Consider the following 10,420-nt stretch of genomic DNA (forward strand, 5'->3'; position numbering starts at 1 on the left):
CTTTAAGGATTTCTCCCGCATAATGCCATAACCAATGCAGCGTGCGATGGATCGGTTTTTTTCCCGATCAGGCGCTTATAGAGCCCCTAGTACGGTCTTCCGAACACCAGGGGTTGCGCCTACCATACTAAAGCTCCTATGGCTAAGTGAGAGTGATAAAGCCCTATAGTCCGATTGCCTGGTTCATTGTGCTGAGCGCCTCCTTCAAAGGACCCAAAGCTGGGATAAAGAGTGCTCAGGTTTATCCCGAACACCCCCGTACTTCTTACGTGGGGGCAGAAGCCGACGACTTGCCAACTCTCAGGTTTAACATATAAAACGGCCGCACAGTAGGGTAAACTTTTATATGACAGGCAACAAATGAATGAGCTTGTTCAAACATTACAAAGGACAACATGATTTGCATTCATGGGAATATAATGTCCTTGGTACATAGCTCTGCTGCAAGGTAGGATCCTTTCCGGACACCAATTCAGGCTTGCGGTGCTCCTTCCCCTCTGGCGGTCCTTCGCTCATCAGCTTTTCCGCATCCATCTTCCCCCAGTGCACCTTTGCACGGGCGAAGGCCATTCGCGCACCTTCTATGCAGACCGACCGCTTGATGATGTCAAGTCGAGGGCAAGCGCTTACAAGCCGCTTCACGAGCCCGAAGTAGCTGCTTGGAATCGGCTCGGCAGGCCATAGCCGGATAACCAAATCTTTCATGGCTAGTTCCGCCGCCTTATGCAGTTCGATCAGCTGTTTCAGTTGATCGGTAAAAGGCACCGGATAATTAGGTGCCAAATACTGCGACCAGAAGAGCTTATCTACAGTATTCCTTTCTTCAGCTTGGTAGAATTGGGCGGCATCCGATATGTTGCGAGGTAGCTCGGCAAATACCCCTGAGAAATCCGGATTCAAAATTAGAAACATAGTTTTCCCCTCAAATACTTGCTTTACATGGAAAAAGCCTTACCCGCCGCGATCTTTCTCGCCTCTTGGATCCCCTGCAGGGCACTTTGGGTCTCCCCCCGGGCATCGCTCGTGGCCTGATGCGCCTTGGTGAGTTCGGATTCTTTCTCCGTTAAACTCTGCTCCAAGGTCTCGCATTTCCTTACGGCCTCTTGCAGCCCCTGCTCAGCTTTAATAACCCTGGCCTCGTGCTTCTCACGAAGAGCTTGCTCTGTGGCTGCCTTTTTCTCGGCCTCGGCCACGGCCTTTTTAAGGGCCTCGACTTCGGTCACAATCCCTAGCACAAATCATGAAGCTTATTTCATACTGAAAATTCATTCGCAATAAACGCGAGCAAGGCTTGTGCATACCTTGTTTATCTCTCAACTGCATTCTCAATTGGCCAAGTTCTTCTTTGGCCCGCTCCAGACTTTGATTCAGTCCGGAGATCTCCGCAGTACGAGAGGCGGCAGCTGCTACAGACGCCTGCTTATAACAGAAGAGAAATCGATATCATTCAATGAGTCTTCCTACGATCATAAATTCGATCCTCTGTCCGGTTCTTTCTTTCACCGAACAGTGTATCAGGGGCTACTATCTATACTATGAAACTCTTCGAAAACTCATAAAACATACCTCAAAGCCTTTATAAGGTTGATACAGGTTTCGTTCAGTCCACTCTCAGCCGACTGAATCTTCTCAATCACTGCACCCATAAGGGCACGGTGTTCATCAACGATGGAGGCGCTCTTCAGCGCCACCAACAAAGCATCCGACACCTCTGGTTGGACAGAGGTTGCCGATGTAACAGGCACGCCCCCTCCAGCAGATGAAAGCTGCCTGCTTGATTCTGGAGCCGTATAGATCTCCGGAATCACATCCGGCTGGCAGCCGAACTCAGGATGGCCCCCGCCGTCAGCCCCCATGGGAATCTTCTCACCCATGTGTCCGGCCCCTGAGGTTTGACCTCCAGGCGCCGCCTTCACGGTCTTTTCCTCTCCTCCTTGGCCGGGGTCCTTCTGGGGCGAAGCCTCGGTGTTATGCACCTGTTTGGGGGAAGGGGCCTTTGGGGGCGTCCCGCTCTCCATAGCATTTGAGCTCAGCAAGTCCTATGATGAGGATTGTTTGGTACGGGACCTCGCCGGACTACAAAAAATATGGCTTAGGTTAAAATACTATGCCATGATAAGTCCAGACGCCTAAAACGTACCCGGATTTTATATACTTACGAGTTCACCAGGGGCTGGGCCCTGGGATCCCATGTCGGGCCGCTGTCGGCGGCGGCAGTGGACTCCTCCAGAAGAGGAGCCTTTCCCCTTTTGGGCAGCTCGGCCTCCAAGTGTACGGAGGCCGTCCTCTTCTTTTTTTCCCCCGCAGGGGATTCATCTTCCTCCTCCTCGTCATCCTCTTCGGAGGCGGAATGGGCATCAGAGCCTTCGGATATTGTGTCCGAAGTGCCGCGGCGACGAAAGCCGCCCCGGGTCTTTTTGGCCTCCTTCTCGGCCGTCTTCTTCGGCACCTTGTAAGGCGCCGGGACCAGCATCTTCGTCAGAAGTGGGATGGCCGGTTCCTCGAGCAGCAGGGCCAGACAATGGATCCGCTCCGCCTTCTTCGTCCAGCCCTGGGAGAGTTGTATAATGTTAAGCGCTTCCTTTGGGTTACGCGGATAGAAAAGTTTGATGACTCATCGAACTTGCAGGGCGGGACAGTTGGTACCCGCGGTCCTCGGCGGAGTTCGGCCATGATTTGCTGGACTTGAAAAGCACCTTCCAAATGTCCTTGTGTGAGGAGCCGAAAAGCTCTCGCAAGGTTTGGTGCCTGGCCGGATCGAATTCCCATAAATGGCAAGTCCGGTGCTGACAAGGCAAGATCCAGCGAACTAACATCACCTGGACTACATTGACAAGTTCAATGTTCTTGTCTCCCATATCTCTAACGTGTGTCTGGAGCACCGACAGTTCGTCGGACGAGGACTAGTCCAGGCCTTTCTTGACCCAGGATGTAAGCCGCAGGGGGGCACCGGATCGGAACTCGGGAGAGGCGGCCCATTCCGTGCCGCGCGGCTCGGTGATATAAAACCACTGCTATTGCCACTCCTTGACAGAATCATTAAAGGTTCTCGTTGGCCATATGACGTTGGGCATCTTGCTCACCATGGCGCCCCCGCACTCGGCGTGCTCACCGCCCACCACCTTGGGCTTCACATTAAAAATCTTTAGCCATAAACCAAAGTGCGGCGAGACGCGGAGAAAAGCCTCGCACACGACAATGAATGTCGAGATGTTGAGGAAGGAATTAGGGGACAGATCGTGGAGATCGATCCCATAGTAATACATGATGCCGCGAACGAACAGGTGGAGGGGAAACCCTAGCCCGCGGACAAAATGAGGGAGGAATACGACCCTCTCATGGGGTTCCGAAGTAGGGACGATTTGTCCCGCCGTCGGGAGACGGTGGCTGATTTTCTTGGCCAGGTACCCGGCCTCCCGAAGCTTTTTGATATCCTTCTCTCAGACGGTAGAGGCCATCCATTTGCCTCCTGCTCCGGATCCGGACATCTTCGGAAGGCCTTTTGTGGGCAGAGAAGATGAACGCTTGGGCGCTGGAGCTTGAGCGGAGGGGAATGAATGGGGAAGAAGCGTGGGTGCAAAAGGGAGTCCTTATCCCCTTATAAAGGCAGCAGGGATTCTGCGCCTCCCCACTTGCCTGGTAAAACCTCTTATTCCCCAAGCGCCGTAATAAATGGCGCAGTTGGGTTACCCACACCCGTATTGATGAGAATCCCGTGATAAGGGGACACGATCTCTGCTTCGACAAGACGTGCCAAAGAAACCGCCTCGCAATATGTGCAGTGGCTGGTTGTGAAAAACGGTTCGAATAATGACCGGGCCGTGGTGTGATGTCATGCTGCAAAATGCGTCAGCAGATTATATTTGTGGAAATATTATTCTCTCTATGGTGGTATGTGGAATTTGTTTTGCAGAGCCGGACACTATCTTTGTGTTCAAAATCTTCTATGGGGTATTCGGAGGAGGAACCCGCCTTGCAATGCCGAAGACAATCTGCGCGCCGGACTCATCGTCATTGAAGCCTGGTTCAGGGGCTACTGAGGGAGTCCTGGATTAGGGGGTCCTCGGACAGCCGGACTATATCCTTTGACTGGACTGCTGGACTATGAAGATACAAGATTGAAGACTTCGTCCCGTGTCCGGATGGGACTCTCCTTGGCGTGGAAGGCAAGCTTGGCAATACGGATATGTAGATCTCCTCCCTTGTAACCGACTCTGTGTAACCCTAGCCCCCTCCGGTGTCTATATAAACCAAAGGGTTTTGTTCGAAATATGCCCTAGAGGCAATAATAAAATGGTTATTATTATATTTCCTTGTTCATGATAATTGTCTATTGTTCATGCTTTAATTGTGTTATCCGGAAATCGTAATACATATGTGAATACATAGACCATAACATGTCCCTAGTGAGCCTCTAGTTGACTAGCTCCTTGACCAATAGATGGTTACGGTTTCCTGACCATGGACATTGGATGTCATTGATAACGGGATCACATCATTAGGAGAATGATGTGATGGACAAGACCCAATCCTAAGCATAGCACTAGATCGTGTAGTTCGTTTGCTAAAGCTTTTCTAATGTCAAGTATCATTTCCTTAGACCATGAGATCGTGCAACTCCCGGATACCGTAGGAATGCTTTGGGTGTACCAAACGTCACAACATAACTGGGTGGCTATAAAGGTGCACTACAGGTATCTCCGAAAGTGTCTGTTGGGTTGGCTCGGGTCGAGACTGGGATTTGTCACTCTGTATGACGGAGAGGTATCTCTGGGCCCACTCGGTATTGCATCATCATAATGAGCTCAATGTGACTAAGTAGTTAGTCACGGGATCATGCATTACGGAACGAGTAAAGTGACTTGCCGGTAACGAGATTGAACGAGGTATTGGGATACCGACGATCGAATCTCGGGCAAGTAACGTACCGATTGACAAAGGGAATTGTATACGGGATTGCTTGAATCCTCGACATCGTGGTTCATCCGATGAGATCATCATGGAACATGTGGGAGCCAACATGGGTATCCAGATCCCGCTGTTGGTTATTGGCTAGAGAGGTGTCTCGGTCATGTCTGCATGATTCCCGAACCCGTAGGGTCTACACACTTAAGGTTCGATGACGCTAGGGTTATAAGGAAGGTTTGTATGTGATTACCGAATGTTGTTCGGAGTCCCGGATGAGATCCCGGACGTCACGAGGAGTTCCGGAATGGTCCGGAGGTAAAGATTTATATATGGGAAGTCACCATACGGTCACCGGAAATATTCGGGGGTATACCGGTATTGTACCGGGACCACCGGAGGGGTTCCGGGGGTCCACCGGGAGGGTCCACCTGCCCCGGAGGGCCTTATGGGCTGTAGGTGGAAGGGAACCAGCCCTTAGTGGGCTGGGCGCCAACCCCCCTAGGGCCCATGCGCCTAGGGTTTGGGGAAACCCTAAAGGGGGGCGCCCCCCTTGCTTGGGGGGCAAGCCACCTCCCCCTTGGCCGCCGCCCCCCCTCTAGATCCCATCTAGAGGGGCCGGCCCCCTTCCCCTTCTCCCTATAAATAGAGGGGTGAGGGGAGGGCTGCAGCACCACATCCAAGGCGCAGCCCCTCCCCTCCCCAACACCTCTCCTCCTCCGCGTGTGCTTGGCGAAGCCCTGCCGGAGAACTGTCACTCCACCACCACCACGCCGTCGTGCTGCTGTTGGAGCCTTCTTCCTCAACCTCTCCCTCCTCCTTGCTGGATCAAGGCGTGGGAGACGTCACCGCTCCGTACGTGTGTTGAACGCGGAGGTGCCGTCCGTTCGGCGCTTGGATCATCGGTGATTTGGATCACGACGAGTACGACTCCATCAACCCCGTTCTCTTGAACGCTTCCGCTCGCGATCTACAAGGGTATGTAGATGCACTCCTCCCCTCTCGTTGCTAGTAAACTCCATAGATTGATCTTGGTGATGCGTAGAAAATTTTAATTTCTGCTACGATCCCCAACAGTGGCATCATGAGCTAGGTCTATGCGTAGTTTCTATGCACGAGTAGAACACAAGTTGTTGTGGGCGTCGATTTTGTCAATTTACTTGCCGTTACTAGTCTTATCTTGATTCGGCGGCATCGTGGGATGAAGCGGCCCGGACCGACCTTACACGTACGCTTACGTGAGACAGGTTCCACCGACTGACATGCACTAGTTGCATAAGGTGGCTAGCGGGTGTCTGTCTCTCCCACTTTAGTCGGATCGGATTCGATGAAAAGGGTCCTTATGAAGGGTAAATAGAAATTGGCATATCACGTTGTGGTTTTGGCGTAGGTAAGAATCGTTCTTGCTAGAAACCTATAGCAGCCACGTAAAAGTTTGCAACAACAATTAGAGGACGTCTAACTTGTTTTTGCAGCAAGTGTCATGTGATGTGATATGGCCAGAAGGATGTGATGAATGATATATGTGATGTATGAGATTGATCATGTTCTTGTAATAGGAATCACGACTTGCATGTCGATGAGTATGACAACCGGCAGGAGCCATAGGAGTTGTCTTAATTTATTTATGACCTGCGTGTCAACTGGAACGTCATGTAATTACTTTACTTTATTGCTAACCGTTAGCCATAGTAGTAGAAGTAATAGTTGGCGAGACAACTTCATGAAGACACGATGATGGAGATCATGGTGTCATGCCGGTGACGATGATGAACATGGCGCCCCGAAGATGGAGATCAAAAGGAGCAAAATGATATTGGCCATATCATGTCACTATTTGATTGCATGTGATGTTTATCATGTTTTACATCTTATTTGCTTAGAACGACGGTAGCATAAATAAGATGATCCCTCGCTAAAATTTCAAGAAAGTGTTCCCCCTAACTGTGCACCGTTGCGAAGGTTCGTTGTTCCGAAGCACCACGTGATGATCGGGTGTGATAGGTTCTAACGTTCGCATACAACGGGTGTAAGCCAGATTTACACACGCAATACACTTAGGTTGACTTGACGAGCCTAGCATGTACAGACATGGCCTCGGAACACAAGAGACCGAAAGGTCGAACATGAGTCGTATAGCAGATACGATCAACATGAAGATGTTCACCGATGATGACTAGTCCGTCTCACGTGATGATCGGACACGGCCTAGTTGACTCGGATCATGTATCACTTAGATGACTAGAGGGATGTCTGTCTGAGTGGGAGTTCGTTAATAATTTGATTAGATGAACTTAATTATCATGAACTTAGTCTAAAAACCTTTACAATATGTCTTGTAGATCAAATGGCCCACGCTAATGTTGCCCTCAACTTCAACGCGTTCCTAGAGAAAACCAAGCTGAAAGACGATGGTAGCAACTACACGGACTGGGTCCGTAACCTGAGGATTATCCTCATAGCTGCCAAGAAAGCATATGTCCTTGAAGCACCGCTAGGTGATGCACCTGTTTTCCCAGCAACTCAAGACGTTCTGAACGCCTGGCAGTCACGTAGTGATGATTACTCCCTGGTTCAGTGCGGCATGCTTTACAGCTTAGAACCGGGGCTCCAAAAGCGTTTTGAGCAGCACGGAGCATATGAGATGTTCCAAGAGCTGAAAATGGTTTTCCAAGCTCATGCCCGGGTCGAGAGATATGAAGTCTCCGACAAGTTCTACAGTTGTAAGATGGAGGAGAATAGTTCCGTCAGCGAACACATACTCAAAATGTCTGGGTTGCACAACCGCTTGTCTCAGCTGGGAGTTAATCTCCCGGATGACGCGGTCGTTGACAGAATCCTTCAGTCGCTCCCACCTAGCTACAAGAGCTTTGTGATGAACTTCAATATGCAGGGGATGGAAAAGACCATTCCTGAGGTATATTCAATGCTGAAATCAGCGGAGGTGGAGATCAAAAAGGAACATCAAGTGTTGATGGTGAATAAAACCACTAAGTTCAAGAAAGGCAAGGGTAAGAAGAACTTCAAGAAAGACGGCAAGGGAGTTGCCGCGCCCGGTAAGCAAGCTGCCGGGAAGAAGACAAAGAATGGACCCAAGCCTGAGACTGAGTGCTTTTATTGCAAGGGAAACGGTCACTGGAAGCGGAACTGCCCCAAGTACTTAGCGGATAAGAAGGCCGGCAATACCAAAGGTATATGTGATATACATGTTATAGATGTGTACCTAACCAGCGCTCGTAGTAGCTCCTGGGTATTTGATACCGGTGCGGTTGCTCATATTTGTAACTCAAAGCAGGAGCTGCGGAATAAGCGGAGACTGGCGAAGGACGAGGTGACGATGCGCGTCGGGAATGGTTCCAAGGTCGATGTGATCGCCGTCGGCACGCTACCTCTACATTTACCTACGGGACTAGTTTTAAACCTCAATAATTGTTATTTAGTGCCAGCTTTGAGCATGAACATTGTATCTGGATCTCGTTTAATGCGAGATGGCTACTCATTTAAATCCGAGAATAATGGTTGTTCTATTTATATGAGAGATATGTTTTATGGTCATGCCCCGCTGGTCAATGGTTTATTCTTAATGAATCTCGAACGTGATGTTACACATATTCATAGTGTGAATGCCAAGAAATGTAAGGTTGATAATGATAGTCCCACATACTTGTGGCACTGCCGCCTTGGTCACATTGGTGTCAAACGCATGAAGAAACTCCATGCAGATGGACTTTTGGAGTCTCTTGATTATGAATCATTTGACACGTGCGAACCATGCCTCATGGGCAAAATGACCAAGACTCCGTTCTCCGGAACAGTGGAGCGAGCAACCAACTTATTGGAAATCATACATACTGATGTGTGCGGTCCAATGAGCGTTGAGGCTCGCGGTGGCTATCGTTATGTTCTCACCCTCACTGATGACTTGAGTAGATATGGGTATGTCTACTTAATGAAACACAAGTCTGAGACCTTTGAAAAGTTCAAGGAATTTCAGAGTGAGGTTGAGAATCAACGTGACAGGAAAATAAAGTTCTTACGATCAGATCGTGGAGGGGAATATTTGAGTCACGAATTTGGCACACACTTAAGGAAATGTGGAATTGTTTCACAACTCACGCCGCCTGGAACACCTCAGCGTAATGGTGTGTCCGAACGTCGTAATCGCACTCTATTGGATATGGTGCGATCTATGATGTCTCTTACCGATCTACCGCTATCATTCTGGGGTTATGCTTTAGAGACTGCCGCATTCACTTTAAATAGGGCTCCGTCGAAATCCGTTGAGACGACACCGTATGAATTATGGTTTGGAAAGAAACCTAAGCTGTCGTTTCTTAAAGTTTGGGGATGCGATGCTTATGTCAAGAAACTTCAACCTGAAAAGCTCGAACCCAAGTCGGAAAAATGCGTCTTCATAGGATACCCTAAGGAAACCATTGGGTATACCTTCTACCTCAGATCCGAAGGCAAGATCTTCGTTGCCAAGAACGGGTCCTTTCTGGAGAAAGAGTTTCTCTCGAAAGAAGTAAGTGGGAGGAAAGTGGAACTTGATGAGATGACCCCTCTCGAACCAGAAAGTAGCGCAGCACAAGAAAATGTTTCTGTGGTGCCTGCACCGACTAGAGAGGAAGTTAATGATGACGATCATGATCAAGTTACCACTGAACTTCGTAGGTCCACAAGGACACGTTCCGCACCAGAGTGGTACGGCAACCCTGTCCTGGAAATCATGTTGTTGGACAACGGTGAACCTTCGAACTATGAAGAAGCAATGGCGGGTCCAGATTCCAACAAATGGCTTGAAGCCATGCAATCCGAGATAGGATCCATGTATGAAAACAAAGTATGGACTTTGACAGACTTGCCCGATGATCGGCGAGCGATAGAAAATAAATGGATCTTTAAGAAGAAGACGGACGCGGATGGAAATGTTACCATCTATAAAGCTCGACTTGTCGCTAAGGGTTATCGACAAGTTCAAGGAGTTGACTACGATGAGACCTTCTCACCCGTAGCGAAGCTGAAGTCCGTCCGAATCATGTTAGCAATTGCCGCATTCTACGATTATGAAATATGGCAAATGGACGTCAAAACGGCATTCCTTAACGGCTTCCTTAAGGAAGAATTGTATATGATGCAGCCGGAAGGTTTTGTCGATCCTAAGAATGCTGACAAAGTATGCAAGCTCCAGCGCTCAATCTATGGGCTGGTGCAGGCATCTCGGAGTTGGAACATTCGCTTTGATGAGATGATCAAAGCGTTTGGGTTTACGCAGACTTATGGAGAAGCCTGTGTTTACAAGAAAGTGAGTGGGAGCTCTGTAGCATTTCTCTTATTATATGTGGATGACATACTATTGATGGGAAATGATATAGAATTCTTGGAAAGTATAAAGGCCTACTTGAATAAGTGTTTTTCAATGAAGGACCTTGGAGAAGCTGCTTACATATTAGGCATCAAGATCTATAGAGATAGATCGAGACGCCTCATAGGTCTTTCACAAAGCACATACCTT

The sequence above is a fragment of the Triticum aestivum genome, chromosome 1D (assembly GCF_018294505.1).
Source record: "Triticum aestivum cultivar Chinese Spring chromosome 1D, IWGSC CS RefSeq v2.1, whole genome shotgun sequence".
Lineage (NCBI taxonomy): Eukaryota > Viridiplantae > Streptophyta > Magnoliopsida > Poales > Poaceae > Triticum > Triticum aestivum.